Raw genomic sequence first — 21324 nt, 5'->3', positions numbered from 1 at the left:
ACACTGACGCTCCTGTGTTCCTTGCTGCACTATTCCCAGTGGTCAAGATGCAGAAACAACCTCAAGACCTATCATACCTATCAATCAACAGATGAATGGATAAAGGAAAACATCCATATGACGGACTATTACCATATTCTGCCTTTAAGAAGAAGGATATACCACAATAATACGTGACAACACGGAAGAACCTTGAAGACATTAAGCTAAGTGAAATAAGCTAGTTACAAAAGAACAAATACTGCATGGTTTACTTACACGAGATATGTTGAACAGTCAGACTCATAGAAGCAAAGATTCTTTAGAATGTTGCCAGGGAACGGCTAATAGGCATATTTTCAATTATACACGATGATGCAAGTTCTAGAAATCTGCTGTACAATATTATGTTACAGATGACAATACTGTAGTGTGCTGTGAACCTAAAAATCTGTGAAGAGGGTACATCTCATGGTAAGTGTTCTTATCACAACACAATTTTTTAACCAATCACATCAGTGTCATTTCCTTTCACGTTGCCAAAGCCTGGTATTCTTTTGAGAAGCTGCATATAAAGTAGGACTCTTTCTCTGAGTCGATTATGATGGTGACGACCAAGCAGTACATGCCAGTGACTGAGTTCTCCCTAGGTGACAAGGTCTCTTCCGAGACCTCTGCCTATACTGTCTCCAGCCGCGTTAGGTACTATTATCGTCCCCATTTTACAGATGAAGGGACTGAGGCACAGAGAGGCTCAGGCACTTGACCAAGATCCAGCAGCTAATAAATGATGGAGCCCAGATGCAAATCCAGTTAGTATCCTTCTAGTATATGAAGCTTTCAGTATTTTCCTATTTTCATGTTGTTATGAACATACCTGGTTCCAAAAGGGTTTTGAAGCTACTTTAAAACTTTTAAAAAAAACTTCAGTATTTCAAACGTTAACTGTTGAATAAGGGGTGAATTCGACACACATTTGATGAGGACTCTGAGAAATCTGAGGATGATGCAATAATGGACAGGTAGGAGTTAATAATAATTTATACCTAAGTCATCAAATAGATTATAACATGAGGCAGAAGATTGCAGATGTTCAAAAATAAGAGATATAAAATGCTGTGAGTATGCAAACATGAGGAAAATGATCTCTTGGAGTTGTGGAAAGGTCAGTGGAGTGTCTAGGAAGAAGTTCCTTTGCTCCTGAGCTGGGCCTTGAAAGATGGGGAAGATTTTGACAGGAAATTGAATTTTGTGGGCCTGGCCATGTCAATACTCATATATTTTTCTGTCTACCAAGATTTATTCTTTGTGCATTTTTAAAAAGTGCTTGTTGAGCACCTACTGTGTACTCTACTTAGCGAGGCACGAAGGGTACAGGAAACTTATGGCACAGTCTCAGCTCTCAAGTAACTTATACTCTAAAACAGAACCCAGATATACCTATAAATATAAATACAGTTCGATAGACTTGTGCAACAAGTAGCCATCATCTTCCATTTATTTTATAAAAATTTAAACTGAAATATTTCCTCCCTTCCCTCACCACCAAAAAAAAAACATTGCATAATTTAAGAGGAAGTTTCAGTTTGTAACCTTTAAATAAACTGTAGTAGCCTCTGCTGGTGAAATACTGTTTTGTAACTGTTAGACGAGTCCAGACAATTGGAAAAGAAAGGCATTATTTTAGAGCTGAGCAAAGTACTGTCCACAAATCTCACCAAAGGGAAGGAAGTTCTGTGCCAGAGGAAGAAGATGGCATCCAGACTATTCTCTCTCTCTTTTTTTTTAATAGTAGGGATGTGCCAACATTTAATTAATATTACCATTGCTAGCATGGCTTCCCACATGGCTTCTTTACCACAGGTGGCGCTTGTGGTAAAGAACCCACCTGCAAATACAGGAGATGTAAGAGACGAGGGTTTGATCTCTAGGTCGGGAAGATCTCCTGGAGGAGGGCATGGCAACCACTCCAGTTCCTTGCCTGGAGAATCCCATCAACAGGTAGAGCCTTCCAGGCTACAATCCATGGGGTCACAAAGAGTTGGACTGAGCAACTTAGCCTGCACGCATGCACTGTTGGTACTATTTAGGTTGCTTCCAGCCATTTACAATCACAAGGAATGCTTCCATGGGTCTGTGATAAACATCCTTGCACAGGTGAACAAGAACACATACAAGACTAAGTTCAGAAGTGGGACTACTAGGCGGGGTGCGGGGGTGGGGAACACAGGCCCGTGGTTCTGACCCAGGGGCCCAAACTCCCCACAGGGCTTGTCCCTCTGGCATAGTGGTTATCAAAACTTCTGGAACCTGGCCAGTCTGATTTAGGTCTCAAGTAAGGTTCCCCAGAATCCTTTGCAGGAAAGGAAAAGGCTTCTGAACATTTGAAAAGAGGCTTAACCTCACTGACAGTAACAGACTATTCTCTTAAAACTGTAAGAGCTCTGCAAACACCTTGCAGGCATAAAGCTCCAAATGTCTGCCAACAAATCCTTATGCTGCAAAAGTGACACCCTTGCAATCCCATTATTCCAAACAGAAGTTTCCAGTTCAGTCTCTTTCAAGACAACTTTTTATAGCTGTGTATTTTCAGATTTGTAGTGCAAGCAGAGAAAGGCTGGGAAGGGGACTAACCCTTGTTGAAAGCCACGTGCTCTAAGGACCAGGTGCTGCCCATGGCATTCGTGTTAGCTCTCTTTTATCCCACATCAATCATAGTGTGCAGACGCTAACCTCTCAGGTGAGAAAATTCAAACTCTGGGGGAGTTCACAATCCACACAATGTCATCAGTTTCTTTGTGTAAGGGTGGGAATTATAAGCCAGTCTGTGTGATCCCCAAGTCCCTGTCCACCACAGTCTCCATTTTACTTTGTAATCAGTGAAACTGGGATTATTCTGCCCGAAAATAATAAATAGGAGTAATAGTCTCTCTACCTCAACTTAATACCCACGGTCTGCTTTTAGCATTTGGAGGTGTCATTACATTATAAGAGCTTGCATTTATGTGAAGAGAGAACATTATGCTACTCAGTCTACAGACATGTGATATTCTGGTGTAAACTTAATGAAAGCTATTAGGGGTCTTCAAGATTAACCTAGTATGGGACTTCCCTGCTGGCGCAGTGGATAGGAATCTACCTGCCAATACAGGGGATGTAAGTTTGATCCCTGGGCTAGGAAGATTCCACATGCTGCAGAATAACTAAGCCTGTGAGCTGAAATGGCTGAAGCCCACACACTGCAAGTACCGAGCTGCACACCCTAGAGCCTATGCCCCGCGACTGGAGAAGCCAATGCAGTGAGAAATCTGCGTACTGCAACGAAGAGCAGCCCCTGCTCGATGCAACTAGAGAAACTGCATGCACAGCAATAAAGACCCAGTGCAACCAGAAAACAAAGAAGTAAAATGTAAAAATAAAATATTAAAAAATTAACCTAGTATAATGAAATAGAAACAACTTGAACTGCAATGGAATTGCTGCATCTGATTTTAAAACTAATCCAGATAAAGCAGATGTTCCAAAAGATCTCTATAATCTTCACCTGAATACTAATACATTTTTTGATCAAACGATATATATTTTTACATATGGAGAAATAAAACCCACCTTAAAATGCTAATGTCCTTTTCTCTGCTATTTCTTGAAGCAAAAAAAAAAAAAAATGACGCTGAACTATTGACTACCAGGCAGCAACACAATGTTTCAGGGAAACCAATTGACTTCAAAAAGTAAATAAGATTTTCAAAGATGAGTCAGTCATACAGCTGCATACAGCATGGCCCAGCAATTAGGGTGTGCAACTCCAGCTGTGTCAAAGCTGTGACGTGAAGACAAGGCGTGTACAAAAGTAAGAGCATTTTTAGCTGAATCTGATCTGGAAGTCAGGAGACCTAATTTCCACAAACAATTTCTTTCTCTGTTGGTTTGTTCATTCTCCATGTTCTTCCAAAAATATATCAAACTCCCTAATTTAACAGTGTGACTTTGGCAAAAAATCACGTATATGCTTCAGAATGTTTAAAATGGTATATTTAGTTATATATATATATATATATATATATATATATATATACACACCCACAATAAAAAACTAAAAGCTTTTCTAAAATTAAAGTGTTTTTAATTAAAATAAAATAAAAGTTAATCAATACTATTTTAAAAATAAAGCTAAAATTAATTCTCCTTCAATTTCCAAATCTATGTGCCAAGTGTGCTATTTCTCCTTCAATCATTTTACTGTGAGTATCCGTTGGTGGGCTTCTGGCTAGTTAATCAAAATAACCTTGGATAAGCATCATTTCTTCTAATTCTCTTCCTCTAGCTACCAGTCACATCCTGCTGCTGCTGATGCTGCTAAGTCGCTTCAGTCCTGTCTGACTCTGTGCGACCCCATAGACAGAAACCCACCAGGCTCCCCCGTCCCTGGGATTCTCCAGGCAAGAATACTGGAGTGGGTTGCCATTTCCTTCTCCAATGCATAAAAGTGAAAAGTGAAAGTGAAGTCGCTCAGTCATGTCCGACTCTTGGCGACCCCAAGGACAGAAACCCATCAGGCTTCTCCATCCATGGGATTTTCCAGGCAAGAGTACCGGAGTGGGGTGCCATTTCCTCCTCCAAACTATAGCTCTGCCCCTTCCCAGCTTCCTCAGACCCTGTGTTTTCAGATACTGTCTCCTGCTGCTCTAGGTTTTATCTCTACGCAGTTGGGTATCTTCGTATTGGTGCTAACTGTTGACCTGGATAAGCAAGAAACACAATTAAATTGCTATTTTCTCATTGCAGATGATCCAGGAATAGGAGAAACTTTGGGTGGCCCATATCTGTCTAATCCTTCTTATTAGCAATGTAACACATGTTCTGTGGCTTAGGAGTTCAAAGAAGGGGGATTTTCTTAATTTATCAGCTGAACCAATATTCAACAGCTTATGAAGAGTGTGCACTTGTTTGGGGTTAAAGCAGGAACACCATGAAACACTTAATGAAAAACTTGCACAAAACTTGGGCTCTTTCCAGCAGCTTTGATATGTAGGAATAACTTTTACACCATGACAACTCTAAAAATAAAACATTTTTAAACATAAAGCTGTTCTTCCAGTTGCTGTTTAAAACTTTATCCCGAGAACTGAGATGCTATTCAATAAAATGCAGCTACAAGTTTCTCAACAATAAGGTTCAATAATTGTTATATGTCTCCTGATGGATTCATTTTTTTATCTTTGAATTTATAATGATAGCTGTAAAAGTAATTGTCAATAGTATTAGTATCATTTAATTTCTTTTGAAAAGACATATTTATTTAATTGGCTGCACTGGGTCTTAGCTACGGCACGTGGGACTAAAACCCTGACCAGGGATCGAACCCAGGCCCCCTGCAATGGGAGCGCGGACTCTTAACTGCTGGACCACCAGAGAAGTCCTAAGCATTTCATTTCTAATGAAATAATTTTTATGTATTAGATCTATAATTCTAGTAGTATTACCAGATTTTATTTTGTGCTTTATGATGATACCGTAAACTATATTCCCAGCAGCAATTTTATGTTTCATCTTACTAACAAAATTATCTGTGTTTTAAAACTTTGACATTAAAATATACCTTCAAAAAAATAAAATAAAATATACCTTCAGTAAGTGCCACTGTAATGGTCACGTGTATAAAACTTGTGTAAGTAACTATGATCCAAGCATTTTTTCTCTAAAAAAAGACTTAAATTTCTATCAGAGTAGAACTAAGTTTCTTTGATTAGAACTATGATTCTTAAATTGTGTACTGAAGCACTTTGGGGTGACAAGCGAACCTACAGAGGCACCGTGGGTTATTTTAAGTTTCTGAGGGCCAGAGACATCTGTTGGATACCACAGAAAGTACTACTAAGCTGTTTAGACCTCACTACTTGATAAAGACAAGTGTTTAGGTATTTCTTTTGGCCTGGGGGCACCAAGTACCAGGACAGGGTGGGAAGAAATCTCTGGAATAGAATGATTAGTGAACTTGAAATATAAGATAATTGAGAATTACTTACATAGTACAACCCTATCATTTTATAAAGGAGAAAACTGAAGTACAACATGGTTAAAACCTGAGTCCTAAATACTCAGGCTTCTAGTTCCCTCATCAGACTGTTCTGTAAAAACACCTGATTATAAAGGTTTGCATGATTCTGTAAATGGCAAGGCTATATAGATACGCCCGAACCTGGGCAAACTCGAGGAGATAGAGAGGGACAGAGGAACCTGGCATGCTGCTGTCCATGGGGTTGCAAAGAGTCAGACATGAACAACAAATATGGCAAGGTGGTAGTGAGATCTTTTTTTCTTTTGCTAAAAGAAGATTTTATTTTGAAAGTTATTTGAAATACAAAGGGCAAAGGAGGATATCTAAGACTCAACGGACATAGATTTCAAATTTAGATTCTTTCCAACGGCCACCAATGGGCTCTATCATGCCAGAAAGTTGCTTTCTTTGGTCATTCCTATTTCAAGCTCTCTGGAGAAATCTTTTTGCATAAGCCAAGCCATCTTTTTTTTCCTTCCTTCCTCTGTTCCTTCCTTTCTTGCTCTCTCTCCCCTCCTTCCTGCCTTTCTTCCTTCTCTCTGCCTCTTTTGCTTTCTTTCCCAGGAACCTATGCTAGTTGGAGATGGGTATTTTCTTTAAAAAAACATCAAAGTACATCTAATATGTTCTACAAGGAGGGGCTCAGTCACACATGAAGTGGAAGGATTCTCTGGTTGCTTATCACCTTGCTGCAACCAGGAATCCACACGAGGAAATGGCAGCCAGGAATGCGGTCCTTTGTGAAGTCAAAGTTGCTCTTGTTTTGCATCTTGAGTGCTAATCATTGGTTCTTCTGTTCAGGCTCACACAGCTCCTCCTCTGGACCTTGACCTTGGAAGGAGTTTCTGTAAATCTCAGCATTTTTAATGTCGATGGCAATGTCAGAAGTTACTGTAAAGTGGTTTTCATCTTCTTCTCATTTAGTTCTGTCACACATGCTGTCACTGAGCAAATGTCATCTTCTTATCTATCAAATTCACTGAGAAGTTGATAAGTACGTTTTTGTGACAAATTTCTAACACTCCTGTAGGCGTGTTGGCCTCTTGATCCAGGATCTTTTAGTGCTGAGCAATTTAAAACCTCTCTTAACCAAAACAGTCAGAATAACAAATGAAAGAAAATTAATTATACATCCCCATCCCCCAAAAAATAACCCCAAAAGAAAAAAAATGAACACAGGAATTAGATTAAACTGAGTAATTTGACATATATTTTCTCATGTCGTCATTGAGATTTGAATACTCTCAGGTATTTTCACATTCACGTCCTTGCTTGCTTGCCTGGAAGTGAAATAGGTTAATGAACGTCTTGAACTCAACATGGAGATTTTAAAAGATAAAGTGCATACAACACAAGACAATGTCCACAGATGATACTTCTATATTGAAAGTTCTTGCTTGAACCCATGTCAAATTCTTCCCTGAACACGCTTTGAACTTTCTTATGGCTATTGTTACTGTTGTTCAGTCACTCAGTTGTGTCTGACCCTTTGCAATCCCATGAACCGCAGCACGCCAGGCCTCCCTGTCCATCACCAGCTCCCAGAGTTCACCCAAACCCATATCCATTGAGTTGGTGATGCCATCCCACCATCTCATCCTCTGTCGTCCCCTTCTCCTCCTGCCCTCAATCTTTCCCAGCATCAGGGTCTCTTCAAATGAGTCAGCTCTTCGTGTCAGGTGGCCAAAGTATTGGAGTTTCAGCTTCAACATCAGTCCTTCCAATGAACACCTAGGACTGATCTCCTTTAGGATGGACTAGCTGGATATCCTTGCAGTCCAAGGGACTCTCAAGAGTCTTCTCCAACACTACAGTTCAAAAGCATCAATTTTTCGGTGTTCAACCTTCTTTATGGTCCAAATCTCACGTCCATACATGACTACAGGAAAAACCATAGCTTTGACAAGACGGACCTTTATTGACAGAGTAATGTCTCTGCTTTTTCATAAGCTGTCTAGGTGGACTGCTGTCTAGGTTTGTCACAGCTTTTCTTCCAAGGAACAAGCGTCTTTTAATTTCTTGGCTGCAGTCACCATCTGAGGCGATTTTGCAGCCCAAGAAAGTAAAGTCTGTCTTAGATGAGCCCAAAGTCAGAAGTTCAATGGTACAGCTTATACTAGCTCATGACCACTGGTTGTGTACAGCCCTTCTGACTCTGCATTCAGCAAAGTCACATCAGCTGGCCATGAGAGAAGTATTCATAGCAAGTGTTATTTGGTCCCTAGGGCTGCTTTAAAAAAGTTACACAAAGTACCATAATTCAGAGTTAACTATTATTATTTTATGTGTTTATTAGTTATTTACTATTTAGTATGAATTATTTTCTTAACTGGTATAAAAATGCAAATAATTAATACAATAAAGATATTATCAGCAATTTAAGCATACTGTATTCTCTTAGACCTCTGGAGGCCAGAAGTCTGAAATCAAGGTGTCATCTTGGGCTCAGTGCCCTGAGATTCTGGGCAGAATTCTTCTCTGCCTCTTCACAGCTTCCAGTGCTGGCTGTCAATCCTTGGCATTCTTTGGCTGGTAGAAGCATCTTTCCAACCTGAACCTCTGTGGTCGCTGGCATTCTCCCTGGGTGTCTGTCTCTGTGCCTCTTCTCCTCTCCTTATAAGGCCACCAGTATTATTGGATTAAGGACTTCCCTGGTGGCTCAGATGATAAAGAATCTGCCAGCAATCCAGGAGACCTGGGTTGGGAAGATCCCTGGAGAAGGGAATGGCAACCCACTCCAGTATTCTTGCCTGGAGAATCATATGGACAGAGGAGCCAACAAGTTGGACATGACTGAGCAGCTGAACTGAACTGATCCAAATTCTATGATTTATAATCTTACCCCTTAGCCAGCACATACTGTACATGGAATGTAATGTGATGTGCCACATAATTTGTCCAAATTACTGCTAATAGTTTAGTGCAACTGGGACAAAGGGAATGAGGTAGGGATGACTGGAAGAGGAAAGTGGAGACACAGGGACACATGGGCAAGGATTTGAGGTGGTACAGATCAGAGAAGTCAATAAATAGGTTAGTGGCACTAGTGGTAAAGAACCTGCCTGCCAATGCAGGAGACACAGGAGATGCAGGTTCAATCACTAGGTTGGGAAGATCCCCTGAAGGAGGGCATGGCAACCTATTCCAGTATTCTTGCCTGGAGAATCCCATGGACAGAGGATCCTGATAGGCTACAGTCCATAGGATCACAAAGAGTTGGACACGACTGAAGAGACTTAGCATGCATGCACGCATGCAGTATTATAGGCAAGGTTCTGAGCGAAGGTAATAACAGTGGGAAAATGAAAAGGAGGGAGAATAGCAAGGCCTATTTAATCAGTGGAATTTGTAGAACTTAATGAATGAATTGTGAAGGACAGAAGCTTAGGAAATTTCCTGGATGATTGGCTTGGATGACTGGTTTTCATGACTGAGGTCAGTCACAGAGAGGAATGCAGGGGTGATGGTCATATTGTTAGCTAGGTATGTTGAATAAATTGGGCAAGGCTGTAGAAATATGGAGATAGGTATTCTGTAAGTAGGTGGATACACACACAAGAAAATCAGGGTTGGAGCTATTGAGTAAGGTTCGTGAGTGGTTAGCAAAATCCAAGGGAGTGGCTGAAACTGTCCAAGAGGAGAACAAAGAGTAGCAAGAGAAGAAATCCAAGGAGGAAATACTAGGAAACATAAACACATATAGGACGGCAAAAGAAGGAAAAAACTTCTCTTTTAATATGGATCAGTAAGTCATCTCCCAAATGTCCTACAACAATCCTAATGGAAAGTTCACAAAAGGGTTAAAAAAGGCACTGATAACTTTCATAGATATTGTTTTGTACGTTTGGGAGCTGGCTTATTGATCCATATTAATAGTCAATTTCTTGTAAAGTTCAGTTCGGTTCAGTCTCTCAGTCGTGTCCGACTCTTAGTGACCCCATGAATCGCAGCACGCCAGGCCTCCCTGTCCATCACCAGCTCCCAGAGTTCACTCAAACCCATGTCCATCAAGTCAGTGATGCCATCCCACCATCTCATCCTCTGTCGTCCCCTTCTCCTCCTGCCCTCAATCTTTCCCAGCATCAGGGTCTCTTCAAATGAGTCAGCTCTTCGCATCAGGTGGCCAAAGTATTGGAGTTTCAGCTTCAACATCAGTCTTTCCAATGAACACCTAGGACTGATCTCCCTTAGGATGGACTGGTTGGATCTCCTTGCAGTCTAAGGGACTCTCAAGAGTCTTCTCCAACACCACAGTTAAACATACACTTTAAAATATGTCATGGCTCGGGGACTACCCTGGTGGTACAGTGGTTAAGACTGCGCTTGCACTGCAGGGGATGTGGGTTCAATCCAGGGAACTAGGATCCTGCAGGTTGAGAGGGGCAGCCAAAAAAAATTTTTTAAGTGGCATAACTTTATTAAGGAAAAATAAGCAAATATGAGTATATGTTCTTATGGAAGTAAAAAAATGAATTAGATCTGTATGTATTGGGTTTTACAATAAATCTAAAAAAACAGGATACAGAATAGGCAGAAATGCAAATTAAATAATGATATCATACAGGATGTATGACACCATTATCTGAAAAACATACAATATACACACGCGTGTATGTAGATATTTACACAGATATATACATAAAAACTCTTCAGAACGTGTGTGTATTTCTCTGCATTACAGAGGACTACATAAAGGATATCTCTATTTGTAGAATCTCCCTCTATCCCCAGCACATTTTTTCTTTCAGAATGAAGAAAATAAAGAGGGAAGCAAAAGAGGAAGGAAGGAAGGAAAGAAGAACCTAACTAAGGTAAGTAAGACAAAACTCCAAGGTATAGATTCCAGGAGGTTTAAAATTGTTTTGTATACTTTTCTTCATATTTTATATCAAAAGGGAATACTGATCTCTGGTAAACAATTCAGAAAATATACAGAAGTGCAAAAGAACAAACAAAAAACCCTCATCCAAAAAAATGAACTTAACATTCTTCCAGATAGTGCCATATTTCCATTAACCTGCATGTCGTACATATAATTTTTTGGTATTCTTTTTCAAAGGGGCCAGAATTTCTCAAAAATGTTCTTCTGATTCATGAGGTGAATGATATTGAAGTCCGTTCTTTCTCTGAGTCTTTCGGACTAATTTGAATTAATTCTACAGTATTTTCTCACAGCTCCATAATCCCGTTTGCAGATTTCGTGGTTTGTCCTTCGGCTCACACAGTTCACTTGAGGGATATCTCAACCCATCTCAGATCTACTGTCGAACAGAAGACGGCACTCACAGTTCCCAAACCAGGTTGCCCTGTCCTTCAGAAATTCGTTGAAACCATCACCGCTAACTGAACTGAGAACTCTCAGAACTGCATGCGTCTGACCTTCTAACCCGGAGAAGGCAACGGCAACCCACTCCAGTACTCTTGCCTGGAAAATCCCATGGATGGAGGAGCCTAGTAGGCTACAGTGCGTGGGGTCGCGAAGAGTCGGACACGACTGAGTGACTTCCCTTTCACTTTTCACTTTCATGCATTGGAGAAGGAAATGGCAACCCACTCCAGTGTTCTTGCCTGGAGAATCCCAGGGACAGGGGAGCCTGGTGGGCTTCCGTCTATGGGGTCGCACAGAGTCGAACACGACTGAAGCGACTTAGCAGACCTTCTAACACGCTCTGTGTAATGCAAGAGAAACTACAGTTCCCGTGGGGCTCTGCTCCTGGGGGCCCCGCCTCTACCCGTGCGCCTGCGCATTCTGAGCGCAGACTACAACTCCCAGGATGCATCGTGCTGCCGCTCTCGCCGCTCTACTTCCTGCCGGGGCGTGTCCTGAGCAACAGTGGCTCCGCGAGTCCAAGAAAAGTTAAAGATGGGTGGAGTTTGGGGGCTGCGTGGGAAGCTGTTGGGCGCCGCTTATTTTTTTCGATCACACAAAACCTTTGCTGATCTACAGCGAATTGTACTGGTGCGCGGCTGCCTGGATTTGTGGTGTGCACGGGCTTGACTTCTCAACTGGGAGAAGAGTCTTTCAGGCACCTGCACAGGTGGTCGCGGCCTGCGTTGGTCCTCGCCATCAGCTGTTCCTTGAAGCTGTCCGACATCGCTCCGAGGGCGTGGGAGAGGCTGACAATCCTGGGTTTTCTTGGAGTGATGGATTGTTTTTTTCAATCTTTATATTTTCGCGGGAAATTAGAAGACTCCAGAGGAGACTTCAAGTCAGATATTTTTACCCTAGTAATCCACGCGCGCTTCTTGATAGATTGTTCCTATAGTTTTGTAGTTTGTTTTGGTTGGGCCTGGGATTTCTATTTTCGTAATATTTCAACTCCTGATTGTTACTATGCTCTGAAAACAGAAGCGTGGAGGAATGCCTGTATTTAAAGCGAATAGGAAGTCTCCTAAGTAATCACTTGACTAACAGTTTTAATATATATAATTAATAAATGTAATATGACAATAAATGTAATGCGTGGGAAACTACAGCCTCCACCACCCCCCCTAACCCCCCGCTGGAAACAGAAAGGTTCCAGTTCAAGAGTGGGGAATATCAGAGAGAAATGGGTTGAAGAGTGAATGGTGGGTGGGAGGTGAACAATTACAGGTAACCATAAAGTGCTTTTTAAAAAAATGTGGTCCTGAGGAGAAAGCTGGATTCCTAGCTCTGGTATTTATTAACTGTAATTTCATCCAGGTTAGTTTGCCTCTTTGAATCTCAGTCTCCTAGTCTGTGAAATAAAGATGAATTTTCCTTTCCTCCCCATATGTTTTTGTGAAGGCAAGTTAAAGTATGTGAACATAGTTCTTAAACTCCATAATTACCCCAAAGTGAGTTGGTAATGATAGTTATGTGGCAAGTGTAATGAAAGGCCAGGGCAACTAGGAATGCTAGTTAAAAGTTGAAACTGGGGACCACGGGTCAAGGCTGAAGAGTAAAGCAAATGAGTCTGGGAAGAGCTGAGAATCGGGGAGAGACAGATGGGTCAGTTGGCAATATCTATGACTTGTCGCTGAGCTTAAGGAAGGTAGGAGCCACATCTGTGTTGTTCACACTGGTCTGCATGATGCCTAGCATGGTGTCCAACATATGAGGCCTTTGCTCTTGCCTTCCCTCTGCCTGGAACACTCTTACCCCATATATCAGTCAGGGTTCTCCAGAGAAACAGCCAGTAGGATGTATGTATGTATGTGTGTGTGTTTATGGTGTGCATGCACTCAGTTGTGTCTGACGCTTTGCGACCCCATGGACTGTAGCCGTCCAGGCTCCTCTGTCCACGGGTTTCTCCAAGCAAGAATACTGGAGTGGGTTGCCATTTCCTTCTCCAGGGGATCTTTCTGACCCAGGGATTGAACCTGCATCTCCTGCTTCTCCTGCATTGCCAGGTGGATTCTTTACCACTGAGTTGCCTGGGAAGATCAGAACAACCCTGTATACTAAGTATTGTTATTCTCAGTTTACAGATGAAAACACTGAGACCCAGAGACATGAGATAATCTGCCCAAAGTCACACAGCGAAGTAAAAGGGCAAAGGGAAGGCAAACTGGATCTGTGTATGCTGCTTCTTCACTACTTCTTCCACCTCATGGATATGAACTCTGAAATCCTTCCTTTTTCTCCCCTACGATCCACTGTCCTTCCACCCTTCAAAAGAGTCTGTTCAGGAATACTTCAGGATGAGACCCTCCATTTATTCTGCAAGTATTTACTGACTGCCCACCTTCATATTCGCTTTGGTCACTCACAAAGATTTCTCGAGGGCCTACTGTGTGTTAGGTACTGGTGGGGGTGCTGAGGATACATCGGTGAAAAACCCACACATCACTGTGCTGTGGAGCTTACATTCTACAAGGGGCAGAAAGATAGTAAACAAATAAAATATAGGGTGATGGGTTCAAGATAATAGGTGCTAAGGGCAACGTAAGAAAAGAGGAAGATAGGTATGTAAGGCTATCTGTGTGGAGGGCTACGATTTTCAATGTTATAAAAACACAATATTGAGCAAAGATTTTCCAGGATATGATGGTCAGCTTTATGTGTCAACTTGGCTGAACTATAGTACTTGGTTATTTAGATGAGCAACACTCATCTAGGTGTTGCTGGGAAGCTATTTTGGAGCTGTGGTTAACATCTATAAGTTGTGTGGGAGTCAACCCTCCATAATGGGTGGGGGTATGAGGGGGAGACTCACCCAGACATTTGAAAGGCCTTGAAAGCAAAACTGAGGTTTTGCTGAAATAGAAGTTCTGCCTCAAGACTGAAACATCAGTTCCCACCCAAGTTTCCAACCCACCTTAGAGATTTCAGACTTGCTAAGCCCCCACAACTACAGAAGCCAATTCTTTAAAAGAAATCTCTTAGTGTACCTTATGTGTGCGTGTGTGTGTGTGCGCATCTACCATATGTGCATATATGGGTGTATACTGTACATATAGAGTACATATGCATGTATGTATAATGCATACACATATATGAGATGCTGAACACACACTCAGGGTTGTTCCAATAATGAGGAACTTAAAATAGGTTTAGCTTAGGACCTGCCACAGTGAGCATGTAAGAGATAACTATTGTTAATATCATCATTATCATTCAGTATCAGAGTAAGGACCTTCATAAGAATCATTAAAGTAGACTAAAAGTATAAGACTTAAGGGCCTGTAAGCTTGGGATGCTAAAGTCTGAAGTGACATTAATATACAAGTTTGGGTCCTGCAGAGAGTAAGGGACATATTACATTTTAGGTCAGGGTCCTTTAATTTTTTTTAAAACAGGATGAACATCTTGTAGTATATGTAGTCCAGAAAACAGATTAATTGACACCAAACCCTTCATTTTGCCCCAAGCTGCCATTTTAACTGCAGGGTTAATTGGTTCCAGGTCAGAGGCCCCATTCACTTGCTTCCTACCAACACTTGAGAGAAAAATGTACATTTTAACTGAGATGTTTTCTCACCAGGGTTCTTTTGTTTTCCCCTGAGGTCGTTGCTTTGGGCAACAAGAGAAATGCTAGATTCCAAAAAAGCTTTATATCTACCCTGACCCAACTCCACGGTAATTATTACCACATACAGCTACAAGCATTTTTTAAAAAGATACAAGGAAATACACACGTTGAAACCAATACACATCTTGTTAATTACCTATTGATATTATACAAACAATTTCTAGTTTTGATCCCCTCTGATAAAACATAATAGTTTTTATGATATGTGGGTTGTGTGTTCATCAGAAAAATACTAATTTTGAAAAATATAGTGTGGACCTGGTCATTCTATGACATCATGTCTGATTTTAACTTCTTAAGAGGGAAACATTTACAGTCACAAGCCAAGTAGATTTCATGCAGAAGACAGATGAAGGCCGGATGTTTGAGGTTTTTCTTCTGGTCTTTTTGCTTCCCGTAGTATCTGACTACAGCTAGTTATAACGTTTCATGTTTGTTTAAGGAGTGGACAGATTGTGAAAAAATAGACAGTTGGCTGCAGCATTCTGAGCTGTGTTTTGTTTCTTGATTTCTGCTTTGCTCACTTGTTATAAGAAATAAACGAAAGTGTTTAAGAATGATAGATTCTTTCAGCAGTTCTTTTTTTAACCCCAGGTCATTTCTTCACATAGGGAACACTATGGAATTTGGAGTAACATTTATTTTTGAGTATCATCCAATTTGGGATGGCTGACTTTGGTGGGGAACAAGGGTCACCTTGACCTTCCTTCAAGATTATAAAATAATTTCTTGTCTAAATGTTAGGGGTGGGACAAAAAGGGATCATCGTTCTGTGCTGTTTCCCAAATGAAAAGAAATGGATTTAAATGGAGCTCCTCCTTGCTTTTCTGTGTATTTTGTTTTCGACATGTTTATAATAAAGAATCAAAACAGTGCTTTCACATGTATTATTTTCAAATTAAGGGTAATTAAATGTCACTTTAATTCAATGTCAAATTAAGAAGGATTGATACAATACTGCTTCTGTTTTATGTTTTGGTTTTTTGGCCACAAGGCACATGGGATCTTACTTAGCTCCTGACCAGGGATTGAACCTGTAACCCCTGCCTTGGAAGGCAGTGGTCTAAAGGTCTTAACCACTGGACAGTCGGAGAAGTCCCTGTCATAGACACAGACAAATTGATAACAGAGCAGAATGAAGATACCAGAAGTATTTCTAAATACATATGGACAATTGATTTTAACAAAGGTGTAAAAGGGAATGCTGTGAAGAAAGAGTGGTCTTTCTACCCAATAGTGCTGCAATTAGATGCAAAAAAAAGCAAGCAAGAAAAAGGACTTCAATCTAAATGTTCAGTTGCTCATTTGTTTATAACTTTGCAACCCCATGGACTGCAGCACGCCACGCTTCCCTGTCCTTCACTAATCTAAATATCTCACACAATATACAAAATCAACTCAAATGGATTATAGACAAATGTGAAACCTAAAACTGTGAATCTACTAGAAGAAAACATAGGATAAACATCTATGACGTTGAATTTGGCACAGGTTTCTTAGCTACAACACCAAAAGAACTATGCATAAAAATTGATAAATTGTCCACATCAAAATTAAAATTTCTGCTCTTAAAAGACACTGTTAAGGGAGAAGGGATCGTTGGGGAGTTTGGGATGGACATGTACACCCTGCTATGTTTTAAATGGATAGCTGACAAGGACCTACTATATAGCACATAGAACTCTGTTCCGTGTTGTATGGTCACCTGGGTGGGAAGGGAGTTTGGGGAGAATGGATACATGAATAGGTATGGCTGGGTCCCTTCACTGTTCACCTGAAACTGTCTCAACATTATTTGTTAATTAGCTATACCCCAATTCAAAATAAAAAGTTAAAAAAAAATCCAAGTGTAGGCACCTCAGAACCACCTTCCACATGAAAAAAAAAAAAACAACAAAAAAACGATAAATGTATTTTTTTAAATAAACTTTCTAAGAAATCCTTTCCAAAAAAACCCACGCTGTCAAGAGAATGAAAAGACTGGGTTAAAAATTTGTAAATTGCATCCAATAAAGAATATACATCCAGGATAAAAAAAAAAAAACCTCTCAGAACTCAACAATAAGAAAACAATTTTAAAAATGGGCAAAGATTTGACTAGATGCTTCACCAAAAAAAAAAAGTTGGACACGACTGAGCAACTGAACTAAACTTCACCAAAAAATGTTTCTGGATGGCAAATAAGCACATGAAAAGATGCTCAATTTCATTAGTCAGTAGAAAAATGCAAATTAAAACCATAATAAGAAACCACAACTGTTGGAATGGTAAAAAAAAAAAAAAAAATACAATAAAATCTGACTACATCCCAAGTGATGATTAGGATGTGGAACTCTGCTCTGTTGCTGGTGGGAATGTGAAATTGTACAAACACCCTGGAAACAATTTTGCATTTGGTTTGGACCAGACATTCCATTCTAGATATTTACCCAGGATAAATGAAAGCGTATTTCTATACAAAGACTTGTACATCATTGTTTATGGCAGCTTTACTTATAATAGCCCCAGATTGGAAATAATGCTAGTGTCTATCAACAGGTAAATGAGTAATCAAACTGGTGTACAAATAAATGATATTCAGCAATAAAAAGGATAGAAACGTTTGTACATGCCGCAACATGGATGAATCTCACAAATATTGTGGTACATACAAGAAGAAAGACAGAAAAGAGTACCTATTGAATGATTTCATTTATGAAAATTCTGGCAAATGAACACAAAGTGACAGAAAGCAAATCAGTGGTTGCCTGGGGAGTCAGGGATGGGAGGGAAGGGATAGGGTGGTATGTTTATTATCTTCAGTGTGGTGAGAGTTTCGTGGGTACATCATACGCCCACTGTACATCATTAAATTGTACATAGGAAATACATAGAGTTTACTGTCTGCTAGGTATATTGTGTGCTCGGTCACTCAGTTGTGTCCGACTCTCTGCAGCCCCATGGACTGTCGCCCACCAAGCTCCTCTGTCCATGGAATTTCCAAGCAAGAATCCTAAAGTGGGTTGCATTTCCTACTCCAGTGGATCTTCCCCACCCAGGGACTGAACCTGCATCTCCTGCGTCTTCTGCGTTGGTAGGAAGATTCTTTACTCCTGAGCCACCTGGGAAGCCTGTGCTGGTTATAGCTTCAATAATTTGCAACCTTCTGCTGTTCTCTTTCAGGGAGTTTGGGGGTAATGGGCAGGTGAAAGAAATAGCGAACTTAGAAGAGGTTATGAGATCAAGCGAGGATTTTGGTCTTTTATGAAGCTGGGATATGCCACAGCATGTTTAGATGCTGATGAGCAGAGACAGCAAACAGATGCAAGAGTAAGAGGACCTGCCAGAGCCCTTGAGTGGGCAGGAAAGTCTGGGCTGGTATCCTGTGTGCGAGGGAGGCCTGGGCCTGGGAGAAGAGGACAGCTCATCCACAACGGGAGACAAGACAGACACGGGTGGGGCTTGCTTCATACGCCACACTGGCTCTTTGTTAGTAATGAAGACGATATCCACAATCACAGCAATGGGAATAGTCAGTAGGTGCCGTATTCATTAATAAAATGAGTCACACCAATTCAGTAGAACTTGATTTTCTTTGGTAAAATTTTCAACCAGGACACCCATGAGCATCTTGTTGGTACAGATTTCTGGGTCTCCTGCTGAGAAAGGGTGATGCCAGCAACCCTAGCTCTCCTTTGAAGCAACACTCCCTTGGTCTGAATTGGAGAAATCAGTTTGATAGAAATAATGAGAAGTCCTCTGCCTGTGTGTTCAGTATAAAATAACACTGCCATTCAAGTTTCCCAGTGTTAGGAATATTTTCATAAGCAAAAATCTCTGTTCTCTGACTCCTGTCCCTTGTCAGTACCATGGCCATCACTCTTGCCACCATTACCTATGCAACAAAAGCAGCAGCAGCTACCATTTGTTAAGTGGCACCCAGCAGCTCAGCTGTAAAGAATCTGCCACAATGCAGGAGACACGGAGATGTGGGTTCAATCCCTGGGTCAGGAAGATCCCCTGGAGGAGGGCATGGCAACTCACTCCTGTATTCTTGGCTGGAGAATCCCATGGACAGAGGAGCCTGGCGGTCTACAGAGAGTTGGACATGAGTGTAGCGACTGAACAGATATGAAGTGACTGTCTCACTGCATCTTCACAGCAGCCCTGTTGGGTTGATGTGCTATGAGCCCCTGTTAATAGTCGTGAAAAATGAGTCTTACAGAGGTTAGATTATTGTCCAAGGTCACATCTCAGAAGTATCAGAGCCAGAATTAAAATCCAAGTCCGTGTGACTCCAAAACCTTTGCTCTTAACAAGAATTGTATGCAGTACTTACCTCCCCTTCTGAATTCGAAGTCTCACTGGTGAGAGTAGATTACATGCATATTTTCCTCCAAGTCTGATTCACTGCAACCATCACCTTTGGACAATAATAAAGGAACTCAGGAGAATGAAAATAATTTAACATCCTGTCTCAGTAACTGTTTTCATTTTTGTCCATTTCCTTTTGATCCTTATCCACGTGTACATATTTCACATAGCTGTAGATGCAATTTTATATTTTGCTTTTATGGTGAATGTTATACCAGGCATTTTTCTTGTTCCTGTTTAGTCTGTAGCGGATGCATAATATTCCATTTCGTTAATGAGCCATGACTTAATTAACAAAATCCCCTGATGAGCAAATCTTATTCTCAGTTTTTCAGTTTTATAAACTATGCAAACTGATTTCCCCCCATCTTTTTGTAATTTTTTTTTTTAAAGAATAAATTCCCCACCCCCCCCCCAAGAAAAATAAAGAATTCCCAAGAGTGAGATTACCAAACAAGAATTTGAACATGTTTATGACTTTGGTACTTTGAAAGAGAGTGAAATTAGGAAAGTTTGTACCTTGGATGATGGTAGAAAATTCTCATCACTGGCATGAAGAGATGAATAGTTTAATTATTGTTCAGGAAGACCAGAACTGAAGACAAATGGGGAGTGACTGCTCAAGGGTACAGGGTTTCTTTTTGGGGTGATGAAATGTTCTCGAATTAGATAGTGTTGATGGTTGCATGACTTTGAAAATATGCTAAAAGCAATTCACATGTATACTTGAGAAGGGTGAATTTTTATGGTATGTAAATGTTATCTCAATATAGGGTCGCAAAGACTTTAGTTAGACATGACTGAAGCGACCTAGCAAAAAATTAAAGGCAGAGTTTCAGATTTTCCAAGTAATAGTTTCAGCCCTTGTTCAATCACTCTCAGAGTGTCCTGTATTTATTTTTATATCTGGGAACAGCATCTCATAGTGCTTAGAAGCATCACCACTTAGCAGCTTCATGACCCTTGCTGAGTGCTGGAGGTTGCGTCCTCTGGAAGCCCACATGGAGATGGAGATTGGGGTGTAGGATGTTTATGAAGGATCGGGACTTATAAAGGCAGGGCAGAAGCAGGGCTGGCTGGAGAAAAAGATGGAAGTGAGCTGCAGGTCTGACATAGCTTCAACCAACCCCGACTATCAATGTCTTGCGCTGGGCTGAAATGGCCAGGCCATTTTACAGAGACTGTGCTAAAGTTTGGTATGTGTTGCCCTGGAAGGGCAGGCTCGCAGGCCAGGTGTGCGCTGCACTTGTGGCTGACCCTGAAGGAGCTGATGGCAGAAGGCTGACCTCTCTGTTCCTCGAAGGTGGGCAACATGACCAGGCCTCCGGGTGCAACATCTCTGTGTCTATCACAGGAAGTTGCTTTAACCTTCTTTGCCTCTGTTTCCTCACCTGTAAAACTGAGATAATATCCATCTGCTAGGATTGTTAGAGAATTAAGCACGGTAACACATTGCTTGCTGGGTGGTTCAGTGATAAAGAATCTGCCTGCCAATGCAGTAGATGTGGGTTCGATCCCTGGCTCAGGAAGATCCCCTGGAGGAGGAAATGGCAACCCACTCCTGTATTCTTGCGTGGGCAGAGGAGCCTGGTGGGCTACAGTTCATGGAGTCGCAAAGAGCTGGACACGAGTTAGTGACTAGACAACAACAGCCCACAGGGAACGCTAAGAATAGTGCTTGTCATATGAGAAAATTTCAAAAAAGACTAGCAGCTACTCTTGTGTATCATTCTATCATTATTTATAATACTTAAACTTTAATACTATACTACTTAAAATATAATAATTATTCAATATAAGTTTATAGTACTAATTATTTAATATATAAATACTGTATATATAGTATTAGTTACTATCATTATTAATGAATAATACAGTCAGTTTTGAAGAATTGTAGAGCATATACTGAGAAGTTTCAGAAGACTTTTTAAATTTTTA

General features: G+C 40.8%; 1 long non-coding RNA gene across 1 annotated transcript in view; it reads right to left on the bottom strand.

Moving 5' to 3' along the window:
* The window catches only part of LOC139180221 (uncharacterized), a 43865-nt gene that overhangs the window by 12522 nt on the left and 10019 nt on the right, over positions 1-21324 (bottom strand). The window contains exon 2 of the long non-coding RNA XR_011564541.1: positions 19352-19435. This is a non-coding gene — a long non-coding RNA (uncharacterized lncRNA). The remainder of the gene's footprint in view (positions 1-19351; positions 19436-21324) is intronic.

Source organism: Bos indicus, chromosome 27 (genome assembly GCF_029378745.1).
Source record: "Bos indicus isolate NIAB-ARS_2022 breed Sahiwal x Tharparkar chromosome 27, NIAB-ARS_B.indTharparkar_mat_pri_1.0, whole genome shotgun sequence".
NCBI classification, from domain to species: Eukaryota; Metazoa; Chordata; class Mammalia; order Artiodactyla; family Bovidae; genus Bos; species Bos indicus.
The sequence above is the reverse complement of the archived record's forward strand: the minus strand, read 5'-3'. Positions and strand labels throughout refer to the sequence as shown.